Source organism: Agelaius tricolor, unplaced genomic scaffold, assembly GCF_023055355.1.
Source record: "Agelaius tricolor isolate 1412-34295 unplaced genomic scaffold, bAgeTri1.0.p SCAF_2, whole genome shotgun sequence".
NCBI lineage: Eukaryota > Metazoa > Chordata > Aves > Passeriformes > Icteridae > Agelaius > Agelaius tricolor.
This window is the reverse complement of record NW_027269262.1, coordinates 33155539-33182664: the sequence shown is the minus strand read 5'-3', so window position 1 is coordinate 33182664 and position 27126 is coordinate 33155539. Positions and strand designations below refer to the sequence as shown.

Here is a 27126-nt window from a genome sequence, read left to right as displayed (position 1 = left end):
ACAGCGATTGCAAAAGTTAATATTCTATAAAAAATTATATCTAAGAAATCTGTATTAGGGCATAAGAGAGCAGGCTTTTGGGTTCAAGCTTTGGTCTCTGGGTGTTGGGAAAATCATTGCTGCCATCAGCCCCACAACTGTATGATCACATGGGACCCTGTCACACCAACTTCCCTCAGCTACTGGTTCTCAGAACTGATCGCTACTGGAGAACCATAAGGTGCTTCACAAGGCAAGATATTTGCTTGTAGATTATTAAAACAAACAAACAAACAAAACCAGCCCACCTTAAAACCAGGGAATAGTTAAGGTTGCAGGGAACTTTGGAAATTGCCTGGTGTAACATCCTGCTCAGGGTGTATATAACTTCAAGGTTAGCTCATGTTACTTCTCATGTTCTTCATATTTCTTGATTATATATACAGTTTATATGCATAGTGTTTTACATATATATATATTGTTTATCACACAGGTCTGTTCCAGAAAGACATAAGAATGCAGCCATACATTTCTAATGTACATGCATATATTGACACACCTATCAAACCATGGTGCATGAAACTATAAAATATAATTTAATATAATATAAATAAATTATTGGTTTACTCAGACTGTGAAAAATGATTACAATAATCCTGGATGTTACTGCTTTGACTAAGACTTTTCAGCTTATTTAGGCAATTTCCCTGCTCATTTCGTGGCCTGAGGTCAATGTCCTTTACCTCAAAGGATTTACAAAATGTAGGGAATTGCATTTAATTACTTGTGTGTTATTTTTTCCTAATGCTTTCTGAGATTCACCAGTTAGTAATGATATTTCTCTTGTATTCTGTTTACTAATTTTTTATTTTAACTTTTTTTCAGTTCCAGGTTGACATCTGCCTTGCTGCTAGAACCTGTTGCTTGTAAAACTAGAACACAAGATATCTTGTTTTTCTCTGGTTTTTTTGGCTTATGGAATGTCTGATCTTCCTCTGCTTTTTTGTCTTAAGGTAAACACTTTTCTGATTTAATTTAATTTCTCTATTATATTTAATTATTCACTTGTCTCAGTTTTAATCCCCTTTTTACAGATAGACTGAAATTTGTGTTCTCCTGAAGTGGTCAGGATGTGGTGTCTCTGCCACAAACATATTCGGAAGGATTCCTAGGAAAAGATAAAATTTGCTCAGGAGTAGGAGAGAAAGAAATGGCAATATATTTGCAGTGATTCTAGATGAGGTATGCTTGCGTCTCTTCATGTACTTCCAGTAGAGAGAATTTCTGTTGATGTTCCAATAGAAAGAGAAAGTGTTGTTCCAAGCATGCCATTCAAAGACAGATGTTTCTCCTTCAGTAAAAGGGGTCTGGTGGCCCTCTGTGACAGCAATGATATAAAAATGCTATTTATTTGATTTTTAATGAAAGCATCAAGTACTTATTTCACATCCACTCAAAAAGAAGAGCTGTCGTACTTTTTCTGTCCTGTGTATTCACAAGGAAATACAACTGCATTGTTCTGAGGTCTGACTCTGCACTTTTGCCTAATCAGAGCAATTTTCCTGCTTGTCATGCATAACATTACTACAGCTCCAAGCAATTAATTGGATAGTTCTGTACTAAGATATCCACAAACTGAAGACTTGTGGAGCATAATAGATGAGCTGTCTGCATCAGAACTGCAGCCCTAAAGATGACAACCTGCAACGTCCAGCAAAATTTCTTTCTTGAATGGCAGTCCTTATTGCTGACATATATTTGATGTATGCTAAGCATATCCATTGCATGTCAGTTTACAGACCTTTAATTCTGCAGACTTTTCAAATTTGTTTTGAAATTCTCAGTACGAGTTTTAGGATAAAGCCTCATAGACTGAGATACTGCACAGCTCTGCTTGAGGATTACAACCTCATTATAAACCTCATTTTGTAAAAAAGTGGAGTCTGGGTGCCTTTGACAAAGTTTTCTTGACTTATCATGAAACGTGTTATGCACTGACTGGCTGTCATTCTCAGCTTGAAGGAGCTGATTTTGTTTAAAGCACAACTTAATGGTTTTGGTAGGGAGAGGTAACAGATAGCTCATAGGTAATGATGAAGAATGTGATATAAAATTATCCAAAGTGTAAGGTTTAATATATCTAATAGCTAAGAGTTTCAATGTAAGAAGATTTTGGCAAAAATCTTTGTCTAAAGATTTCTACAGCTACTTAATAGAAAATGGTCTATCACTGTAGTACCTGCTTGTATATTATTGGCCTTTGAATCATGGAGAGGAATGAAAACATGACAAAAAATAAGAGCAACTGAACCAAGAAAACTCAGTTGGTGTGTAATCTTATTCCAAAGTGCCAAAACCAAGTGTGGGGCATACTTAACCAGGATAAAAAAATTACTAATCCAGATTGTGCGCAATTGTTGTTATTTGAATAATCTTTTTTATTAAAACTTCTCCTTTGAAAGCCAGCTAGCCTTATAAAACCTTGATGAAAATACACATTCTGGAGATGAATAGAAGTGTCCTGTCTAACTTGGAGATCAGGGAAGGCCAAAATTACAGGTCTGTTCATATGCATTACTTCTTAGTCTTTAATTAAGTTTGATTATGCAGATTAAGATTCTGTACTTCCATTATAATGAGTAGTAACTTTCTCTGTCTTATGTCATGAGTTACATAAAATGGGTAAAAAGGATGGAATACCTGTAACTTTCCAATGAGTATTATGAAATCTGCTTTCAGATTTAGGTATCCCTGTATGATGGATTGTATTCATGTTCTCCTACTAACATTTTTAGGTAATAATATCACATATTTTTTATCATAAACAATTTCTATGATAACAGTTATAGTTTTCTTAATTAATACTGCCATCTCATAGTATCTTTTAAATTTAGTAGTTATTTCAACTTCAATAGTTAAATAGCCATGAATTAAATTTAGTAGTTATTTCAACTTCAATAGTTAAATAGCCATGAATTTGGATGCCTATACTATGACTTCTTTAATTCTTAGAACTGTGGAGTGTTATACACTTGCTCAGTACCGTGAGCTTTTATCCACATGCTTCACATAATCGATTCAAATCATGTTCAGGACAGACTACAGCAATTTAGGGAGCAACATGAACTTGGAGTTGTTACCTCACTACTTTATACCCTTTTGTCCAGACTGGTCATGGCTGTTCCAGGATAAATGGGATTGGGCTGTGGCCAAGTAGATGCTGACAGTGTAGAAAAGAATTTAGCTGGACTGCTGAAGTCCTGGCCAGAGAACTTAGAGCTTGCCAACATCCTGCTGTAATTTCTGAGTCAGGTAATATCCTTTCCATAACAGACATTTAGGAACAAAAAATCTTTTGAAACTCTTGATTGAGGGCAGCAATTATGACATTAAGTAAAGTTTCTCTCAGCAATTAACAAATTGAGTGGTTTTGGTAGTGCCAGGCTTTACAGTCATGTTTTTAAGAATTATAATGGTGTTTGCTGTCATCCAGAAGGAGCAAAAATTAGAAAGTGTTAAGAAAAATTGTTTTTTCTTTGTTTTGTTAATTAAATGTATCAAACAACAACAACAAAAAAGCTTAAAACTGAAAAAACAACAAAGCACACATAAAAATAATAAATGTTGAGGATGAAACCTGTCTTGGAATCGAATAGAAGAAAAGCTGCAAATCCTACGTGCAGGGACATATATTTATTGGGGGAAAGATGTGGGCAATCTGATTATTTGGGGGGATTTTCTGGCATGAACTTTAAGGGAAAAGCTAAAAAGGGAGAAGCTCCACCTTGTCAGGCTTCAGTAGTACAATGATAAGCAACCTTTGTTGCCATTACTGTAAAAGTATGTAGCTAAAGTGCAGTTAATAGTAAAGACAAAGCTTTCCATGTCTGTATTAAATTGTAGAACTAGTGCTTTTTTGAGGGTGTGACCTTCCCCTTGCTGGTGTCACCTAATCCTTTGCCTTTGCACACTGTCATAAACTACATTTTTCTCCTTCTGCTTTGCCCTGGCAGTATTTGTCATGCATCATTTTTTTATACCCCTACTTCACAGGAATAGGGGTTCAGTCAATCTGCTATATTTACTTGTGCACATTGTCCTCGTCCAGTCACTCTCTAGCACCTGACACTTTGCTTTTCCCCTTCCCCTTCCCCTTCTCTCTTTCGTAAAGGACTGAATTGTATTTTATACCCTAATCCTTTCAAAATGCAGTGTACCTTTCTAAATGACGGCAACCTTCTGACAAGGCAAGAAGATGAGAAAGGTGGAAGCCATATCAGGAGGACCTGCTATGTTTGCTGTGACAACAGGGGAGGAACACATTGACTTTCTCTATTTAGGTCTGAAAGCACCTCTGCTGTGTTTCTGACAGAGAGGGAGAGAAGGTGGGGACCCGAACTGCTGGTCCTCTTCTGTGCTGCCACTCAGCCAAGCCCTCGTCACTCTCCCTCCCTCCCATTCCTTCCCCTCTGTCTCTTCTGTCTTTGTAACAGCTGAAGAAAGGGTAAAATAGAGAAGGTTTTTCTGAGGATTATGCAATTCATACCAAAATAGGAGAATTACACTTTCCTGACTGAAAAAGCAGTGAGACTAAGAGAAGCTAATTTGTGTCTATGTGTGTCTCAGACACTGTGTTCCTGGATTCCAGCCTGGATCAGTTGTTATTTTAGTCCTGAATTCACTTTAAAGAAAATGAAGCTTTTTTTTTTTTTTTTTTTGCCTAGTAAGGTCCTCATTTACATGAACCTGTCAAGTGTTATGACATTTAATGTTAAATAATGCCACTTTCATTATTTTACTATGGGTCTACTGCACTCTGGAAGAACCACTGGTATGAAACATAAATGTTTCTGATGGTACTGTCATAACCAGGGACATGGGAAGAAACTCAGCTAAGAAGCCTGTTACAGGAACCACCAGAAGGGCAGACACTTTGCTGTCTCTGTCACTCCCTTCTTATGGGGCAATACTCCAACCATTTGAACTTGCATTGTAATAATGTTCTCTAACTCAAAATCATACTTTTATCAACAGTGGTAACTACAGAAAATAAAGCTTAAGCTGAAGTGCTCAGCTACTCTATAGATGTTATTGCTAGAGGAGCAGGAGACCAGGTTCAAGACTAAAAGGCAAATCATAATCTCAAGGATTTTATTCAACCTGCAAAGTGACAAAGGGGAAATTTGAGTGTAAGTTTTTGATGCCAGAACTTAAATAATATGAAAAATGAAATATATGAAGTACATGCAAACCTGTATGCTGACAAATTTAGGTACAGTTTTACTACTGTTATCATAAGATTTTTAAAAAGTCTTCTTACACTGTGTTACTTTTTTTCTGCATTGTTGAGTCTGAAACTTTTGGTGCTGAAATACATCAGGAGGTAGCAACATATCATGTTCATGCTGAAAAGTAATGCATATGCAATAGGTTGTGAATTAAAAACCCTGACAGCTTTCTTGTGATGGATAAGTAATTTAATCTGTTTCATCTTACAGAAAGAGATGAGACAGGAGGATGATTGGCAAACTTTTTTTTTCTCTTCTTATTTCTTTATTCACTCTAGTATGTGTACTAAACCATAAGAGAGAGACTGTCCTCATAAAATTCCAGCTCAGGTTTGAAATCCAGGTGTCCTGAATAAGCATAAAATTTTGTGTGCTCCCTTCTAAGGAAAAAGTTCAAAAGACTTAGAGGTTTTGTGTAATTGGGATAAGCAACAAGATTTCATGCTTATCCAAATAGTACCAAACCTCTCAGTCTTTGAACTTTTCCTTAGAAGGGAGCACTAGTTATAGAGATGGGAAGAGGGGTTCAAGGAAAAAGAAAGTATAGGGAAAAGAGAAAGGGTAGCTATGTGTGTCTCTGTTTGTCTGTGTGAATATGGAAGTGTCTTTTGCAGTGGTAAGGAAGATTTACTTTGAAGGCAGCAGAAAAGAAAAAGATAATGAAAGTATTGCATGTACAGTTCAGTGTTGTGTACAGAATTAAACTTTTAGGTCCAGCCTTTGGAAGGAGCTAAACTTGTATTGCAGCACATGCATATTCTTGGTAAGTTTATCAAAGTGTTCGGAAATCAGTCCATATATATCACAATAGACTGAGATCCAGCTTCAGATTCTGCTATAAAAGTAGATATGAACATTACAAGGTGATAACCTAATTTTCTTCCTTGCATTGAAAACAACAAAGTACTGGTAAAAAGTGCTGGTAAAAATAACTGCAGCTAAGAATCGCTTGGCCTTTAGTGTATTTCTCACAAATGCAGATCATTTCAATGAAATACAGGCTTGATGACTGTTAATCAGAACAGAATTTATAACAAAGTTGTCATATGCTCATGTTTACAGTGTCTGTAGCAATAATTTCAAGACAGGATGTAACAAGCAATAATAAAGTAATAGAGTCAAAATTACTCTTAAAAGGCAAACATATATCAGAATGAACCATGGCTGCTTTTCTGAGCTCTTTATTACTTTGCCAGTCAAACTGGAAGGGATAATGGAAACTGTATCTTCTATGGGCTGAATGAGAATAATGAATGTAACTCAGAAATCCGAAACTATAATTTAACTGAATACTCATTTAACTGACTTGAAAAGTCTTTTCCCAAGAAGTATTTGTTCACAACTACCCCTATTGATGCCATTCATTAGTGCTATGGTTTAGTACCATCCATTAGGTATTCACTGAGTATCTAATTCTGACTTCCTTTATTTGAATAACAAGGTTTTTATTGAATTCAGTGGTGAAAAACTTAGTTACCTTTAATATTCAAAACAGCCTTATAACATATTTTTGAGGATATATAAAAGGTGTGCTAGGTGTTGTCAAATCTAAATCTATGTCAAACCAGAGAATTCTTAAATTAAAACTCACAAATATAAACTTAAATCTAGAGAAGCTGACAGATTCATATGACATTGTAAATTACCATCATAGGAAAAAGCCTCTGGCTTCAAGCTGCTTTAAAGCATGGATACTCTAAGTTTTTTTGTGTTGCTAGGGTGAAATAATTTAATTGACTGTATTTTCCTGTCTTGTACTTAGTGATTTTAAAATGCTAAAGTTTATGAGTTGAAACCTACTGAAATTTAAGAGTTTACTATACATATGTTAGACTAACTGTGCCATTGACTCAGTAAATTAGCCTAGGTAACATAACTTCAGTTGTCTTGAGCATTGCAGGATCAAAGTGTTCCTGAGAAACTCAGGAAATCAATTGCAAACAACCTTTAGGAGGCTGTGTTTAGGCTGGTTCTGGTTTTGGTGCTAGATAGTGCAATGTATACTTGCAATTTTCTTCAGTAATGAGTGCATCTGCAGGAGAAATACACTCTTATACATGGATTTTTGAAGGCGTTTAAGGTATTTAGACATCCAAATGTTATTAGAATTCAATCAAGTTTGGATTCTTATGTGCAAAAGGATTTAAATTTTTTTTTTCTAAATACCTGCAACTTAGGTGGCCATTGTTGTTCAGCCAAAGTATCATTCTTTTTTGCATTCATGATGGTGGGTTATGAAAATCTGAATGAGAAGTCAATCAGAGTATCACGTAAGCTACATATGAAGTCTCAATTTATGTTCCAACTTCTCAGAAAGAAGCAGGAAAAATTTCATCCTTTTTCTGACTACTTGGCATTGTTATAAGTATTATTAAAAATCTTCAAATAATCTAGAAATTGAATATCATGTGACATCTTACTTTGCTTTCAAAATTTCAGCAATTTCTGAAAGGGAGAGAATTGTTATGAATAATCGCTCCTGGAATCTTGCATTTTTACCCAGTGGGTCTTGTCACAAAATTTATGTCTTTTGTAGTGGACCATGATGTGAACTTGCTGTAAATTCTCTCTAATTTGGAAGGCTCTCCACCACTAAGGGTGGACTGAGGACTAGAAAGTCCTTGATTCAATTGACTGAGTCAAGTCAGTTGGCCAAAAGTACTGAAGGGTTCTTCAGTGCACTGATTTGAGGTTTGATTCATTTGCCTAAAAAAGGCCTCTCTTGTCATTGCAGACAAGCTAAGGTATCCCAACCTGCTTTTTGCTGCCATCACAGAAAGATTTAACTTTCCCATAGGACCTGTGTCATATCTGCCTTACAAACATCCCAAATAGCCCAAACAGCTCTAGATGCCTGCGTTTAGACATCTGATTTGAGACATCTGTCTCCACTGACAAAAGTTTATATGCCCATTCACTAAATATAGACTGCTAAATTTAAACCAACAAAGGAATCCCACCCAAAATGTCATGGCAATGAGTGTTTACTTCAGCTGTTTAATGGTTAATGAATGTCTGAAACAGATAATCAACAAAGTCACTGACTTACAAAATAAGTGACATATTGAATTTATACATGAAAAAATCTTCTAATGTAAATAAAGAAAATCTTGGTAAATAAGTCCAAAATGTCAGCCCTGTTGAACCAAGGCTCAGACATCACTGACTCAAATTCTGTACTGCTTCACAACTCACAAAATAACATCAACAAGAATCTGCAAATACTTTATATATATAAAAAGCTTACCTTTTGGGTTATTCTTTCACTTAAGTGCTGAAATTTTGAGAGGAAATTAGGATGTCAGTTATTACAGGATTTGGGGTAAAATAAATTCATGGATTTATCTGTTTCTTGAATCCCATTTTTTTCTTAATAAAATTGTTCTTATTTAGATGATCTCGATAGAGGGTCAAAATTCTTGACCATGTGCAGTTGGTCTTGCTTCAATTCATTTAAATAGTGTAACTATACAGTAAATAACTGCACTTAGGAGTGAGAGGGAATCATACCAGGTATTTCACCTTCTCTTCAATGTTCCTCCCAAACTGTACTGGTTGAAGACAAACCTTTCAGCTGAAAGAAATTAAGTGTGTTGTTTCACAATTTTCTTTGTCATACAGTTCAGTGTCATTTCTAGTTGCTATATGTTGTTTGATATAGTAAGAGGAACCAGGCAAACCTGAGGCTGTTCTAGATACTGTGGAATAAATGTAATTCCCTATCTAAATAAGGCATGACCTTAGTACAGAAAATAAGATAAATAATGTCAAGAAGGATACCACAGAATACTACCACTTGGTGGTAGTATTTGAGGGTCATTCCATCTCCTCGATGAAAAAGCCTTATTTTCTTTTGTTTTGTTTTTCAGGGATGATTAGCTGAAGGGAAAGAACTAGAGTGATAAAGGAGGCAGGAGGTGGAGTAGGTTAGAAGAGAAGAGGGAAGGAATCTTTTATATAATTTTCCTCCAGGCTACTTGGCAATCTTTGGTTTAGGGTTTTTTTTTTTTCAAATTCGTTCTAAAGAGTAAGGTATTTTGCAGGAGTTTGCTTGTTTCATAACAGTATCAGGGAACTTTGAATGTCTCTCTCCGCCATCTTGCCATTGAATCCTCATACTTCCTTATAGTTGTTTGTGGGAGCATCAAAGAAATGGCTGCAGCAATGCTTTTACTTTTCTCCATAGTGCTTCTGCCAGAAATCATCTGGGTTTCTTCCTATGTTGTTTTGGAATGGAGTGTGCAAGTGGGACAAAAGCTATTAGCTGTAACAGTCCAGTAGTCTATTTTACTAATATTTTACTTAGTGTATCTTAGTCTCCCTTTTTTTTTTCTTCAAAAGCTTGAAGACTCTGTGAGATAGAACCTCTCTGTGTTTCAGTATTGGGCTTCCCTCTTACAAGACAGTGCTTGCATGGAGCGCTGCTGTGAGACATCTGCTGTGGTACAGATAAGGTGTTAAAATAATATCTCTGTAGGTATTTCCACTCAGCCAGGAGTACTGTACTTCCATGGTTAATTTGAACATCTTCTAAATAAGAATGCCACATCAAATTGCGCTGTCCTGCTGAAAATGTATTCCCATAGGAGTAGCAGCTCCTTGCATTACTTCTAACAATGGACAATTATTTAATTGATTTTCCCACTTCGGTGGGGTTTACAGACAACCATGTCAGTCACAACATATTCAGAAGAAAGAGTCAAAAGGAGGATGATAATGTATAAGAAGGGTAAATTTATAGTCAGAGTAGGGTATCTGAGAGTTTACACAAGTCTAGTCTGCTGAGAAACAGAAATTTGTGTCTTTGTTACTAAGATGTGCTGGATACTGCCATACTTTTGTTTCACTTATATTTCATCCATTTTTCGCTCTGGATGTGTGAGAAAACTTACAGTGACCTGATAAATAAAATAAAGATGCATTGATCTCCTATAATTGCTTGTCTTCTGTGAATGTTCCAAATCTTGGGTTTGGTTTTTTTCCTTCAGTGAAATTATGCTGAATTGTAATGTGTTTTGCTGAGATGAGGCTGTATTATATGTACTGGCAGAAGGGGTAGTATCTGCCTGTATCAGAATAATATTCAAGATGGAAGGTTATGTTCAAATGAACCTACATAACTGTCTAACTGTATTAACATTCTCCTTCAGCCACATTGTGGATTGTTCTAATGAGAAATGCAAACATTATTTTAAATCATATGTAAAATATATTACAAGTTATCATTGTTATCCAGATTAATACTTTCTACTGTATTAAATAAGCTCAGCCATATTCCAGGCAAGTCAATGCTTATATATCCTATGAAATGGACTGAGTCCTTCTCCTCTTGTTCTAAGTGCAGTAGACATAGCAAGAAGCTAAACCATTTTCTAGCTTTTGCAGGTTGGTAGTAGCTCCTAAAGATTTGCAAAACATAAAGGAAGGGACATCTGGGCCTTGAAGTTGCTAGTACCCAGAAAGTCATGGGAGTTTCAGATGAGTAAGTGGTTGTGAAGAGATTTGCAAAGTTTGCAAGAGCTTGCAAGAATTTACACTTTTAATAACCTCTATTTTTTTCTTGTTCATTTGATTATTTTTATTACTTTTCCAATCTCCTGGCTCCCAAGTATGAAACTGATTAGTGACCTGGCCTTACAAGTTTATGCCCTGAAGACAGCATTTCCAGTAACACAGATCTTCTAGTAGTTTCTAGCAAGGCTTACTGATAACTTTATTTTAATTTTAATGAAGTCTAAAGCCACAAATCCAAAATTCTTTGCTTCGGTATTATTTTAGATCTGAATCTCCTTGAGATTTTTTTTCCTTTGCTGTCATTGGCAGATGAGCTAATATCCCTTCGAAGCAAGCAAAGCACATAATTACTCACATGAAAAGCAAGCTCTTTGGGAGAATTCTCAGCTAAACCCACCCCTTAGAGGAAGATAGGAAGGGCACTGGCAATTAGATAAGCTGCACTTCAGACATGAACAAACACATTTATCAGATAATTAGTAGATGCTTTTCTGTGTATTTCTGGCACCAAGATCCAAAAGCAGTGCTAAGGCAGGTAAGCTCATCTGCTGAGAAAAGCCCTGTGGCTGCAACAGACTGCAAACTTGAGAGGGAGAAATGTCCTGTATTGTATTACTTGCATGCTTCAGACACCCAGTGTTCTTTGTTGTGAGTCTTCAGCCAGTGTCATCTATTCTTCTCCCATAAACTGAAAGGCAAGAACAGTCACATACAAAGAGCAGCCCCCTTCTCTCACAGGGGAGAAAGCTCACCTTAAAAAACCTGAGTGAGGTATTTTGGGCTGAGCGAGGTGAGGCAGCAGAGATGCTGAGCAAAATTATCCAGAAATAAATTCTTCAAATTTCTTCTTGGAAATGGGAACTGGGTGCACAAACAAGAAAGCTCACCAGTTTTATTATGGCAGAAGCTAGTGGATCAGTGAATTTGCTACTGAGCTGGATGGCTCCAGTGTGTAGTGATCTCTGGAGGCCCATGGATTTCTCTCTGGACTACAGGGGGCCTTTAGAAGCAAGTCCTGTAATGCTTGTTTAAGGACAGGGGACAGCTAGTTTGTTCCTAATGATGGGAATGTTCTGACAGAGTAAATAATGAAAGAGATGTTGTGTACTCTTTACCAATAATTAAAAGTATAAATTATACTGCAAAGTCCTTGCAATTTCTGTGTTCATACAGGTACATAGATGTACATATAGATGTGCATTTATCTATATATAAAGATTATATATGAGAAGTCCTAGTCTCCTATTTTCATAAATTAGAGAATGATCCTTTTTATGATCAAAAATGCTAAAGTATTGCACTAATAAGTGACAGAATGATATGATGTTTTCATTCAATAAATAAAGCAGTCTAGCCTAGTCAATATTATTATGATTAATTTTCTTTTTCAAAATGCTAGTGGTTTGTCAAGGAACTAGTGATATGTCAAGGAACAAGTTTATGAACAACTTTAAATAGCATATGGAAATGTTCTACCCACAGTGAGTTATATGCTTGTAAAAATGTATTAAAAACATTTCTCAATGATCAAAATAATAAACCACAATCTTCTGAAATTTTTAACGTAGTCTCCAGTGTTACTGACTTTTTACCTCTGAACCTCTCTGGCATATATATGTGTAAACATGCAGATTATACAATATATGGAATACATGATTACCTATTAGCATACAGGTCTAAGGTGTTTTTTGACATATGAAATTAAATGCATTTTTTTCCATAAGTACAGGTACAATACTTTAAAAAATATTCCAATAATAAATTTAATAATTATTTAAAATATTTTTATTCTAATTCAGAATAAACTCTGTGCTTAAAGGGTAAGCATTTCAAAAATGATGGTGATAACTTTTTCCCAACTAGTTCTATGATATACACTCAACATACCTATGTATAGTGTATTGTGATAGATAGGACTATGTCATATATTAATCTGTAAATCTTCATCCAAAATGCTATAGAAAAATATTTATTTATTCAACAAGATTTTCGAGTATCTCAGCATGTCTGATTTTAATCTTCTCTCATATGAAAATTGCCAATCACAGGTTGCACAAAAATGAAGGATGGTTGTAATTTTGGCACTGCTGCCAAGAATAATTTCCTCCAGAAAGCAACTTTCAAAAGTCTTTGTTTCATAAGTTGGGCATTAAATGAAACTTTGTAGTTCTGAAGCATTAGAATCTATCCCATGTGTGCTGTTGTGGTTTCAACAGCTGTATAGGAAACACAATAGAACTATTTTGCTCACAGGGAAGTTAAATTCATTAATGTTTGTGAGACATTCTGAGAGCCACACACAGAACCTGGTATCTAAGTGTCCATGTATGAAAGCAATGACTATTACTCTAGTTGTGTGGCTAATAATATAACATAAAACTGCTTTACTCAGACCAATCAAAGAAATAAGGATTATCTAGAATGTTATAGAAAGTTTAATGGTGTTGGGAGAGACCCATTAACTTATTTTCATGCGTTTATAAAGCAGTTTTCGTGCATCATTTCTTTATTCTGAATTTTTATTTTCATTTTGGAAGTGAGATCACAAGAATTTATAAAATACCTACATCTATATCTCTATTCAGAGTGGTATTTGTTTAATGTAAAGTTAGCTATCTGAAAGCTAGACACCTAAATGCACCAGTCATTTATATTTTCTCTATAATCAGCAGAGAGAAACATGCATCTCCTGAGGGCAGTTCTTCATTGGTATACATCAAAACTAGGTGGGATGATACACCCTCTGGAGATGTCTATCTGCATCCATTAACCCTAGAGGGAGCCTATTTTAGATTAGCTTTATCTATGTAGAAGTTAAAGATCTAAGAGAGCTAAGAACTGCTCCACTAATGAAAGATGCTGCCAACCCCACCAATAATTAAAAATAAAAAAGAGGGAATGAGACCCTAACCCTACTAAAATCAGTGACTCCACAAACTTCAGCAAGCCCAGCACTTCTGCTGCCAGGTTCAAGTCTGTTTATGGGTGTGCAAAATACTCAACTTCAATCTAGTCTTTTTCCCCCTTGTATAAAGGCTGTGATTGTACAAAGGTATTTACCATCACAGCAAGCTTCTGCAGCTGCAACATGCTAATTCTAGGAAGAGCTATAATCTATGTAATGTTTGACTTTCCTAAAGTAAGTGTTTACTTACTGCATTTAATTCTTTGGTTATACAGTTCAAGCAAATTCCTTAATATTTCATGCCTTGTTCAGGTATTTAAAATACTGATATTATTTCAAATGAAGGCAAGAGTAGAAACAAGAGGTAAATAGGGATTACTTCAGCTATCTTTAGGCAGAGACTGGGCTTGAGTAGAAGATGGCACCTGCTCTGCTGCAGTAAAAAAAAATTAATGTTACCACCCTATGAAAAAAAGTATGAAAAAAATTATTTGTTCCTTATCTTAAAGCTGACAAATTTAGTTGTGCCTGGGCTACTGAGGAACTTTGGGCAGGTCCACAGGCCCATGGAAACTGCTTTGCATTCTAAAAATCTATATCTGTGAAGGGTGTTGGTGAGCAGGAGCAGACAGTCTTGACTGACTTATGGATGTCACAGACAATGGCTGGACAAACAGCAGGACTGACTTCTACAGTAGTGGCTTCTCTATCTGATTTCTAGAGAAATATTTATGCCTTTACACATTTAGCCAGTGTAGATCACTTCTTATATTAACAGATATCTCTAAAATGGGAAATATTCTTAAAACACAGTAAATAGCAATGTTGGATGAAACATTAATTAATTAATTAGATAATAATTAGAAGTTTAGAGATTAAATTCAGAGATGTTATTGAGCAGGCAGTAAATACCAACCTCAAGAAAAAATTGCCACAGGAAGAGGTACTCCCACTATTTCCAAAGAAAGAAATTATCCAGTAATGTGCACTGATTTGATAGTTCATTAGCTATGCAATAGGTATCAAGATATGTACAGTTTTGAACACACACAAATGCAGACTTCTTCTATTTCCATGCTATTCTCTCAAACAGAAATAAAAGAACAATAAAAAGCCAGTAATAAGGTCTTAGTTTTGCAGCCTGACCCCACTGTTGGTTCCTGGCTCCTCATTCCCTTTCTTCAGCTGCAGGATGACTCATTAAAAAATCTTTGGAAAATGCATCTATTATTCTCTTAAACATCAATTATTCAGTATAAATTTATCAGTCAGTTAGTCAGTCAATGCATGCTTTAATCAGTGTTTTAGAAGTTTCTTGAACCAGCTACTTTTGTGAGTTTTTGAGTAGAGAGCAATGTGTCAGAGCACCCAGGCAAGCCTTGATGAAACTGTAGGTAGCTACTCATAAAAGGTATTCATGTATTTATGACACACGCATCTAGTCCTATAACAGCAAGTACTGGTTGCCCTGACAAGTTCTGTGTAACCTAAAGCAAGCTGAAGTTCATAACCACTTTGTATATTTTAGATTTGTACTTCCTAAAGCCATAAAAACTCTTACTGTCTTAATGTGACAAATGCATTAAGAATAAACTTAGTGCCTAAAAGGAAATACAGAGCAGGCATACAGTTATTGCAATTTCTATGGGAACTTTATTATGTAGGAAAAACTCACTTTTTAGTAGTTTCAGCTGCTAGGAAATCTCAGTAGCAGGGGGCTCATATAGTGTTTTTTGAGCTGATTAGCCCCATTTTTTATCAAAGTGGATTTTGTCATGTCTTTAAGCAATACCAATGATAACTCTCAATTTTGCTTGTGGTGTTTACTTTCCATCCTCTTCCTAAACTGGATGCTCTGAGAAATCCAGGGTAGTTGTGAGAGTCCTTTTTTGCTTCTTTTGTGTGGACCTTGTGAGGCTCTTTAACAGCCTGTGCTCCTCAGCCGCAGATTGCACGGGGTCAGGAAGGTCAGGATGATTTGCGAGCTCTTCCTTGTGTGACAAGTTAGTTTTAGCCGCAAATACACTCAAATACAGCATTACGCCTTGATGGCTTTCCAAAGTTGTCCTGCCCCCACACCCTGAAGAAGATGGATTGCTCATGATCTGTGTGTAAGATGCCGCTGCTGTAGTCTGTCTTTAGCTCCAGCTCACATATCTCACCTCTGGGCAGCAGCACTGTGTAATTGATGTTCAGTATGCCTCAAGGGGTTAAAAGATTAATGCACCGCAGAGGTATCCTGTAAGCTGCAGTTTTGAGGAGATAGACTCCAATCCGCAGTATTAGGTTTCATTAGGAGGTTAAAAAAGAAGTTGCACCAGAATGTGTATTAGGCCAGCAACTGTAAATAGTTGAATGGAATCATGCCATACCTTTCCGAAGTACTTTGTTGTTTGGGTGTGTGATTTCACCATAATAACCACTGAGTGGGATCATAGTTGATAACATTTTCTTCAATAAGGTGAATGAATAAATATACAATTGATTGTATGAATTAATATACAATTGTTATTATTTTAAGAATTTCAAAACTATTTATGTAATTGAAAGAATTTATAAACCTGACTGAATCCTGAAGCCTTGATTTCCTTGCTTGGGTTATAGTGACTTATAGGAAGACTTATAACTTAAGTAAGAAGTTGCAAATGTCCAGAGCAGAAAAAAATCAGCTCCACGAGCATATATACTTGTATACACACACATATATAAAAATATGTACATATCCTCTTGCCCTCATGTCTATTTTTTTTTCTGGAAATGATTAGCTCTGCGAACATTCTGTCAAGGACACTCATAATAGGCAGATAAAGTGTTATTGCAGTGATTGTATGGAGAGCTGAGTAACATTAAACTTTGAATGTGAATGGATTTTTTCCCAGTAACAAGCTTAGATTTCATATCTGATTCATGCTTAACAATAGCAGTATAAGGCAAAAGAGAAAAAAAAAAAAACCTTTTATGTATATTCTGTTTAAATTAAGTGTTCTACTTTTTAAATTAGATGTGTAGAAGTTATTTCACTGAAGCTCGAAATTAGGTTCATTGAAAGTATTTGGCCATTAGCATAAATATCATAGAGGATGATACAAAAAAACCCGTTAAGAAATGGCATGACCTGAATAAGCCATTAATATTAAAGCTGCAGTTTGGCAGATATTTAAACAATAGTGAACATCACCCTTCTGGCCTGTTTCACTGGAGAAGTCTTCAATAGAAAAAGTGGTTTTGGTTTCATCGAGTCCAGACTCCGTTCTATTTGTATATGTAGTTGTACCCAGTGAAATGTGCTCAGCATTCTCAGGGAGGTTCAAAAGTCTCATTTAAAATAGGTGTCCCTGGCCTCCAGCCCAAAAAATTGAAGCAAAGAGTGTGTCATGCTGGATTAATTCCAACTGATTAGTTCCCAGATTGTCCAAAAACTCCGTCCAACTCTGCTTCTGCTACTGATCTGCAGGCATAGTCCTCATTTATGTCAATGTTTGTTCAGGTTGTAGGCTATTAAATGCTTATACAATCCAAGAATTTGGGAAAATTTATCAGTTTGAACTGCAACGAGTTTCTGATTCCTTTAACTATTTTCTAAAACTGAACAGAGCTGCCACAAAAATGAGCAATTCTCCTGTGCATGAGAAAAATGAAGATAAAAATTAGCATTTATAAGATACCATGTTTGTAGTGAATCACTGGGGATGCTTTTTTCCCTGTTTTTTCTATGACTGTGGGATGAGAAGACCACATTTCACTCTTCTTGAAATGCCTTGAAAGTCTTGTTTAAAAATTCTTCTCAATGAGTGAATGAAACGCAAGAGCTTAGAGAAATGGAACAAAAACCTTAGGAAAAAAGTAATTTGGTTGAAAACAGAAGCAAAGAACAGAAAATGTGGAAAAGTATGGAGACTGCAGTGTATAAAAGAGACACTTAGAAAAATAAAATCCCCAGCATACTGTGACATATGCAGCACTTACCATATCTATTTTTGTTGAAATTTTCCTAACCGATAGAAGTTTCTATGTATCTAGAATGTATTTATTTTTGTGAATGTGTAAATTAATCGCAGAAATATTCTGGTTTGGAGGTTAGAGAGAGATTTTTTTTGCCCATATAAGGATGATGGCACACCTCAAGTGGACTCAGCTTTCACATCTGAGCTATGACAAAAGGGTTTTCAAGCCTCCAGATGTCATGAAGTTCACAAGTCTTCAAACATCACATGGTTCGACCCTGTCAAAACCAAGATGTGCTGCTTTGTGGAAATGAGGCAGCAATCATGTAACAAAGTTGCTGGAAACAATGGTGATTACACAGTAAATTAATTAGGCAATTATCAGGAGATGAAGTGCCAGTGGTAATGTGAATCGCATCACCACTACAATGCCAAGGGATGTTGCAATTGGAGTTGACTGGTGTGAGCATTAAAAAGGCACCAGAATGAAAGAGTCTGAGAGGACAAACTGTGGATCTACCACAAAGAGGTTAGAATCACAGCATGAGGACAAAGGGCAAACCTCTGTGACACCACAAGTATTTGCCAATCTTGTCACACCATTTGCAAAACACATTTTAAAGGCATCATTTGGTTTGAATGACAGGCTACAAACAATGCAGACAATGCAAAAGTCAACCTTGGTATTATTGGTTAGTGCCTGACTTTTTCAAATTATTTTATTTATTTATTTTAGTTTAGTTTAGTTTGGTTTGGTTTTTTCACTTAAATTTTATTTGCTCTTATTCTAAAAATCCATCCTAACTTGCACATACAATTGTACATTCATGTGACATCACCAAAGGGATTAAAAACATAGACCTTAATTGGTTTAAAGAAACTAAATTTTCTTCACAGTTTAGCTTGAATGAGATGTTTGAGAAACCCTTAACAGACCCCTTGTTCATAAGGCCCTAGTGCTGAAACAAATAGATCATAATTCTGTAAGTCCTAGAAGCACACGAAGCTTTCACAAAAAACCTAGAAAACAATAAAAATTCAGTATACAAAGTATCAAGTTCATAGTACAGCCTGAACCCTTTTGCTGCAATTGCCACATGTTTTGCACAAATTCAGCTGTACTTTGGAGTGAAATGAGATAATCAGAATTATAGTATCTGCTTCCCTTATCTTTGGTCTATTTAAATTTATATGGCAAATTCTCAAGGGCTGTTTATTCCTATGGGTAGTGCCCAATTTCACCTGGGACGTGTAGGCATGTTTACAAACAAGAAGTAATTACAGTGAAATAAAAATATATTGTTATAAATTTCAAATTTAATCTGTTGGGTGTTTTGGGGTGATTTTACAGGAGAGACTTCTGAGAACTGGCAAACATTTCACATCCATAGCTGCAGTACAGGGGGAAGAGAGTTGGTTTTTGAAGAAAGCATCACTCTGGAGGCTCTGGGAATTGGAGGAGCTCTCAGATCTGCAGCTGAGGGCTGAATGAGTGCAGAAGGAGCTGGAAGAGATGAAAGGGAGTTCAACATGGGCAGCAAGACAGCCCAAGGACGGAAAACATCATCGTGTCTTTTAGCAACATCTGGGAGTAGTGGGAAATGCTCAAGGAAGTTGGAGAGTATTAGGAAGTTCTAGCTGAGAAGGAAGAGGCACGACAGAATAAAAATTCCCTCTAAGGTGAGGAGAGCATAGCAGGCTGTTTATTCTTAGACCAGAGGTGAATACAGCAGTACTGCTGTTGCTGATCCCTTTGGCATCAAAATGTTACAGTAGCAATGGAGCAAAACTACTTGTCAGGCTAGAAACAAAGCAGAGGACACAACAAGGTCTTTCATTCCTGTCTCTAGAGTCACCACCAAGGAAAACTATTTTGTTAATATTTTATTGTTATTAGTCATAAGTGCAGCAAGGGAGCTATTACAAGTGAAACACTAGAACAGACTGAGCTGACAGTAAGCTGAAACATGCCTAGGGCAACCAACTTCTTTTTTTAGTGTTGTGACTTTCTAGCTTCTGCTTGTGATGCATAATGTGTCAAAAGAATCCCTAAATTCCTTTAATGATTACTAAGGTTACTCAACAAATGATCTGAAAAAAGTGCAATTTTGGGATGACTATTTGAAAATCACTAATTTTTTTTTGTTAAAACACCCATGTTAACCTGTCCTTTCAGATCTGTAAGTCAGCTACTGCCTATACTTTTCTGATTGAGGCTGAGCTTCCAGCAAGAAGGGTGCCTGTATTTGAAAAACTCAGTCCTGTGAGTTTTTCTCTGATTGTCAGTAAATCTCTTTCCCCACCATTACTCATTTTTTGTCCTATTACAAGGTGAGTAAACATCAGATTCTGACTCCAAATGAGAAAAGAGTGGTTCTGAGAACTGTCCAGTTTAGGCATTGGTGGAAAGTCTGTGTAGGTAACTGTCCTTACTTCATAGAGAAAGGCTGAGAGAGTTGTGGTTGCTCGACCTGGAGAAAAGAAGGCTCAGGAAAGACCTGATTGTGGTCTTTCATTACTTAAAGGGGCTTAGAAGAGAGAAGCAGACAAGCTATGTAGTAAGGCCTGTAGCAAAAGGAGAAGGGGTATTGGTTTTAAACTGAAAATGGTGGATTTAGATTTGACATAATGAAGAGTTTCTTTACTGTGAGGGCGATGGAACACTGGAGTAAGTTGCTTGGAGACATGGATGCCCCATCCGTGTGAATGTTCAAGGCCAGATTGGATGGGGCTTTGAGCAACCTGGTCTTGTGAAAGGTGTCCCTGGCCATGGCAGGAGGGTTGGAACCAGGTGACCTATACAGGTCACTTCCAACCCAGGCTGTTCTACGATTCTGTGATAAGCATTTATGAATTAAACAGGTTTGGGAATGCTAATCTGAGATACATCCTGGTGACTGAAGGCCAGGGATCTGAAGCCAAGAGCAATTAAAAAGTTTTTCCAGGCTTTGTCTGAGTTTGTTGTCAGCTTTAGGCCATGTGTCTACATGAGCTGTAAACTTTCAGTTTTCCTATGCTGTTACTTTAATTTTTAGATCCTTGAGTTGGTTCTAAGTGGAGTTACATGCACTAAAACATTTTTGGAAACAAAGAGCTCCTGCATTTCATCTGATAAAGGACTTCAGAAATCTCTATTTTCCAGTTATGCTGCCTAACCTCATAAAATATAGTCTTTCTCTCCTTACAGAGATTGCCTTGCTAATTTCTCTTGATGATACATAATTTTAAACCAATTACATAAATTCCTTATAAAGACTTATTTAACATTAACTTTATATACTTATCTTTTTTTTGCTGTTGTGAGGAAAGCAAGGGACATACCACAGCTCCTCCACTCTTCTGGTGTTACTGTACGTATAGGAAGGAGTTGCACTTGCTTTCCAAATAATTTTGGGACGTGTAGCTTGCATACTTCACTGCAGTTACTCCTCTCTTCTGAATGTTGTGCCTTGAAGGGAGGAGCAGGCTAACATTCGGGATATATGACTTTTAAAAATTAATAAGCGGCACAGATGAAGTTTGCTTGATAAGGGTGGTATGGTTTTTTTTTGGATTTGGAGGAGCTGCTGTTCTCAGTTTAAGCCATCACTATAAGCTTTTAAGAGAGAATAGATATGCTCCTGTGTTTTCACTGCTGTGAATATTATCACACAGTAGGGCTCTTATGAGGACTAAAAAGGACTTTTCTGTGCAGAGTGAATATTGCTTTCTGCATCTGACAGCACCATGATTGCAGAAAAGATTAAATTGTTCTCCAGAGACTGAAGACATTTGATAAAGCATTTCCACACATTACGTCAAATAATGAGGTATTTTCATAAAATGAAATAAGGAAATCATTATTTGTTAATTTAAGAAATCATCAAAAGTAGAAAAATGAAAGGTGCATTAGGCTTATTTTTGTATAATTTTTCAAAGGGAATTAGCAAATAAATTTATGTTGTTGTTTTTCTGATTTAATTTTTATGAAAACCATTTTCAAATTATGAAAAATACAAAGTCTAAATCGCTCATATCTAAGAAGAAACTGCTGATGAAAATTTCTTCCAAGTGAGCTAGTTTTCACTCATTTGTTCTGGTCACCCAAAGGTACAGAAAAATTCATAGTTTTAGAAAATACTGAATTTTTATTGACCAGTTGAGTCAGAAAAGGGAGCAGGACAGAAATCTTCAGTGAATGAAGTCATATTGGCGCAGGAATCTTAAATCCATTCCATGTGATTCAGCATGGAAACAGGTATGGGCAGCTGCTTTATTCTCACCAGTGCTCTTGCTGTGTTAGTAGACACTCACAAATGAGTCAACAAATTAGTCAGTGTTTACCATTTAAAAACATATTGCTCATCGCTTCTGTTTTAGGAAAGGTTTGGTTACATTTAATCCATCTAATCTCTTGATTGTACAGAATTATTCTGAGGCATGTTACCTTCCTCCCCACTGAACTCAGACAACATGACACTATCTTGTTTTTCCTGTAATCAGGAGCTAATGGGGACTACACAAACTGCTCCCTTCACTCTACCCCATTCTTCTCCACCTCCCTCTGAGGCAATCAAACTGTGTAATCATTAGAGAGACTAATCGAGACAGCAGGATTAAGATCCAGAAGCTCACTGTAAGCCTCCACTGAATAGTTATCTCTAAATAGGCCAATAATAGAAGCGAGAGTAAGTCAGAAGTTCTCTAAGAAAATCATAGATCTAGTGGGAAAGAAGGATGTAAAGTTAGTTTTTGCTGATTGCATGAGGCTGTGTGGGAGGCTTCAGCTACAGTACAGACAGCAGGTGCATTTCCTTTTTTAAAGGACATACACATGCTCTTTTTAAAAATCTGTCATAATTTATATTTGGTAGTTGTTTGCCCTCACCTGTTTCATAGCATTTGTTTCTATGTAAGAATTCTTTTTGTATGCGCATACAGGGATGGTCTTGAAGTTAGCTTTCATGTATGTGAGTGCTTATTCAGCAGAAGATGTCTCAGAACTTGAAGTGTAAAGTGTTATTAGAAATATTCAACAGCTTTGTGACATGTAAGGCATAATGTATATGGAGCATAACTTGGGAAGAAAAGAATGAGCTCCTAGTTCTCTGTGTGTTTGAGAGTGTATCCATGTAGGACTGCTACTCTTCATAAAAATAATCTTTAAGCATAAAGAGATGAGCTGTGCAAAAGAACTGAAGAAATAAAAGGAGAAAAAAAAGCATCCACAGAGACTGGGGGGAAATAGCTTTCAGCTGTTCATTGGTAAAGATATTAGAACTAAATAACAGTCTGGATTGTTAGAAAATCCTTATAAGCTAGTTTATTTACTTACTTTTAAGAGAAAACACGTTTATATTTGGCAGCACTTCTAAAACTAAAAAAAAATGCAGCAGTCTTTAAAGGAAGAGAAACTAAAGATATAATGTTGATCTTTATTTTTTTATTTTAATAGTCCATATTTTCATGCATATACATTTATATACAAGTAGTTAATGCTCCAGAGAGGGAGGAAAAGCATGGCAGGTATGTGTGTGTCAGTTTGTGTAGAGAATGTGAGTGCAGGTTCTCTGAATGAAAACTTAATTGACTGTGTACTGCAGTTGGTAATGGACAATGCTAAATGTACTGCCCAGCTGCCAATTAGAAAGGCAGACTTGTTTGGTTTTCTTTACAGTAATTAAGTGGTGATTTGTTTAAAAAACCTCTCATGGTAAATAAAAAATTTTCTAATTTAGTGATAGGGTCTTTATTTCTTGATAGTGTCAGATATTTTGCTGTGCACATTTGTGTCACAGATAATTTGCCAATGTACTATTTTTTGCCAATATACTCATTTCAATATATCTGTTAAAGAACTAAGAAAAGGAAAGAGTGCCTGGGCTGTTAGGAAAGTACAGAGTTACTATACTAACATGCATAGACACGAGAGAGTATTATAGGCTCTGCTGAGCATTCCTCAGAGGTGTTAATGACTTTAAGCCTGTCAAGAATGTCTCCAGCTTGTACAGCAAAGACAATTCAACAGTTTAATAAAAAGGTGTAACATTTCCTACAGGTGAGCTCAAGTGATCAAAGGCTATAATGGAGCTTTTGTTACTTTATTCAAAGAATGCATTCTGGAGTTTAACCTTTGCTTTTGATATAATGTCATCTTTGAATGCTAACAGCCTTTTCTAGGAAGGATTAAGTTGTTTGAAGTGTTTTTCGGTCTTTATTTAGGACCTGGCTTTGAAAACTAAAGAAAGTGTGGAGTAACATGCTATAAATTATGGAAAATCTTCAAACAGTAATATCTAGAAGAATGAAATTCATGAAATAGAAGGTCAGGACTGGACAGTTGAATTTGGCCAACTAGGTTTAAGTTCAACATGGATGCCTGGAGTTTATTTATAAAAGAAGACCCTTTTGGCTGAGAATATTTGTGAAATGTCACCAACAGGTCTGTGTTTGTGGATATGATACTTGCATTTCCATCCTGGAAGTGGATAAACAATCAGCAGTACGTAACAATAGCAAAGCTGAAACTGTATAAGCCCGGTATCTGCTCTAGCTGTCTGAAGGATATTTCTGTTCTTGAGGCGGAGATATAATATTTTCTCCTAAACCCTCACAAGGTTTCACCTGAGAATTTTTGTTATTATTACCAAGCCTCTGACTGGCTGCTGATGGCCTAAGCAAAAATGTATTTGCTTTTGGGCTGGCAAGGATTGGTGACTTTTGCCACCTTGTTTTAGTCCTACTTCAAATGCATGTTAAGAGTCTATAGTCACACATTTAGCATTCCTGCAGATGCAAAGGTAGAAGCCATACCATCACTGGATCCTTCCGGTGTTCCTAATAAGCACTCCCACCTCCAATTTCCCCTCCTGAAAATACACCCAGCAAGCAGAACACCTAATTTCCATAAGCTGTCATGATACAGGGAATAGCAGAGATACTGAAAAATAATATGAGGCATGACTTTTAAATAAATTCAGATATGATGCTGTCTAAGATTAAGCAAAATATATAGAAAAAATGAACAGAAGTGACAGCAGGAAAGTCATGCTGGTGTTTTATTTCTGAGTAACAAAACCAGATAGACAAGGCTGATTAATTCTAGTAGTTATTACCAATTAATTGATTGTTTTGGCCCTGAAATGCTAATATATCTCCATCCTCTGGCATAAGGCAGTTCAGGTTGTCTTTAGAAGCGTCTGCCTTGACAAAGAAACCAGTAAATTAATGAGCGTTGCAGAACAGTTTTACGCAAGGATGTAAGCTGTGGGGAAATTCAGAAATTCCACATTTTGAAGCAACAATTTGGGCTTGAGGTAGGCAGTAATATTTCCAAATTACTGGAGCATTTTGTACTTTCAAAGTCTGAAATAGAAGGCCATGGAAATAGGGAGGGAATTGGCGCCTTTCAAAAAAACACCCCCTTGCCTGATGTTTGTTTCTCCACCCCTCCTCCCCACTGTGACTTTCCAACACTACAGAACAGATGTGGGTCCTAGGAAAACAACTTCAAGAGACTTGTTTCAGATTGCCAGAAACAACAGCATTGTGGCATGTTTTAAAGTTAGGGTGAGGTTCGCTCTCTCAGTTCATTGCCTTCATGTCAGTTTTTCTACAAAGTTGGCACTGGCACTTCAGTTCAAACTAGTAATGCTGTGGTTGTGCATCAATTCCTGTCCATTGCCACAGCTCCAAAGTGTTTCATAAATAAGCAGTGGAATTTATTTGTGCCTTTGAAGTTTTTGCACACAAATGGAACACAGATATTAGACTTTATTCAGCACTGCAGTCTTGTGAGGGTGTAGGCAGCTGGGTCAGAACAATGCAAAAGCCTGCTGAGGCACTGCCATGGCTGGAAGGTGCAGCACAGAGATGTTGTGAGTGAAGGTCACAAGTAAAATGCAATCCTGTTCAGATAACAGAAACCTTCAAAAATGTGGCTTTTCATCTGTGTCCTCATTTCTTACACATCTTCTTTTTCCAGCCCCTTGGGAAAGTCTATCTTTCCTCATGGTAAGGATGATCTTTGAGGAAGGCCTTCAGACTCTGGGCTCCATCAGAAAATGCAGACTAAAAACAAGTGTCAGGAGAACTGGAAGAGAGAAAAGAAGGCAGTCATCTTACTGGTGCTAGAATTACAAGGCTGCTCAGTAACATGCATTTCATCTCTTGGGCTGACACTGAAGACAGAATAGGTGAAGGGATCCAAAAGAATGATTTTGTGCATCCAAGTGTTCTAAGTTTCTTACCCTGTTTTCTCAGAGTGACAACATGAAACCTTCTGCCTTGGCCTGCCTTAAATCAGAACATTTCCATCTGTGTTTTATGAATTATTTTTAATGAATGCCACCAGAAGAAACAATCTAAGAGTAAAATGTGGCTTTATTTCAGGGAGCTGGAAATTTTGACACAATGGACATATTATAAATGAATATAGTCATTATATATACTATTTAAAGCATGTATATGTACCTGTAGAAGAATATAAGTAATTCAGAAATCTGTTTATCTGTTCAATAAACTTTTAGGCAGCAAACTTTGTGGGAATTTTGGGAATATTTATTTTTTCTTTGTAATGCATTTAATTTTTTGTTTCAATTCTGTTATTTCATTCCTCTATCATTTAGATTGAAAGTGGCCCTCCTCTGTTTTGATATTGAGTATGAATATTGGACTCACTGACTCAGACAGTACTGCTCAGACTCACTACTCTGAGCAGTAGAATTTGTAGAGAGAGGAAAAAGTTATACATGTAAGGAAAATAGTCCCCATTTTAAATTATGGGCATATGTACACAGATATATAACAGCTGAAATACATTTGTAGTATTTCTGTCCACAGATTCATATATTTTCATTATAGATGAGAAGCATGAGGAAAAATCCTATCTCTCCTGAAGACAGAGGTTGTAGGACATCACTCTAAAGACTTCTCCAAATCTCTTTTGTCAACATCAGATGGATTATTTGCCAGTGCAGATACACTGAATATAGAAAAACAAGCACAATACGTATATAAACACATGCAAAAGATCATGTGGTCCATGGGAAGGAATCCCACTTCTTCAGTTCTTAAAAAGTCTAAAACACTTTGATTTATAAGGCCTAAGCCAGTGTATTATTGTATACCTTTCAGGATGTTAATTTTTTATGACCCAAATACATCTTGCACAAAACATGTTGGACAACTTATCCAAAAGTACCCAGTTGAAATTCTTGGTCTTTGAAGAAGTAAAGTACAGTGTGCTCATTTTAGACACCACTTCATTTCCATTTCCGTAACTATTAGAGAAAATAGACTTGTACAGGATTAGAAATAAATTAACATTTTTGTCGCTGTTAGCAACGATTCCAGTTTTTGGATAGCACATGCTAACGTATGAGTTTGAGGACTGCATATTAAAATTTGTTTGTTTTCTCCTGGTAATACTGACAAATCCATATAAATACTGCTCACATGAAAGAAATTTTGCCTCACAACTTTCAGGAATTATATTGTTTTAAATTGAGACATTGTT

At 36.3% G+C, this 27126-nt stretch overlaps 1 long non-coding RNA gene across 1 annotated transcript; it reads left to right on the top strand.

Annotated features, from left to right (window-relative positions):
* Positions 1 to 415: 415 nt before the first annotated feature.
* On the top strand, positions 416 to 26042 carry LOC139600611 (uncharacterized). The gene is made up of 3 exons (XR_011682617.1): positions 416 to 992; positions 18982 to 19310; positions 25594 to 26042. It is a non-coding gene; the product is annotated as an uncharacterized lncRNA (long non-coding RNA).
* Positions 26043 to 27126: the final 1084 nt, after the last annotated feature.